We start from the raw sequence: 355 nt of genomic DNA on the forward strand, positions 1-355 counted from the left end.
ACATGTTCCAGGGCTAACACAATCCATACATGTTCCAGGGCTAACTCTATCCATACATGTTCCAGGGCTAACTCAAACCATACATGTTCCAGAGCTAACTCTATCCATACATGTTCCAGGGCTAACTCAATCCATACATGTTCCAGGGCTAACTCTATCCATACATGTTCCAGAGCTAACTCTATCCATACATGTTTCAGGACTAACACAATCCATACATGTCACAGGGCTAAACCATACATGTTCCAGGGCTAACTCAATCCATACATGTTCCAGGGCTAACTCTATCCATACATGTTCCAGGACTAACACAATCCATACATGTTCCAGGGCTAACTCTATCCATACATGTCAC

This window comes from Austrofundulus limnaeus, unplaced genomic scaffold, assembly GCF_001266775.1.
Source record: "Austrofundulus limnaeus strain Quisiro unplaced genomic scaffold, Austrofundulus_limnaeus-1.0 Scaffold5977, whole genome shotgun sequence".
Taxonomy (NCBI): domain Eukaryota; kingdom Metazoa; phylum Chordata; class Actinopteri; order Cyprinodontiformes; family Rivulidae; genus Austrofundulus; species Austrofundulus limnaeus.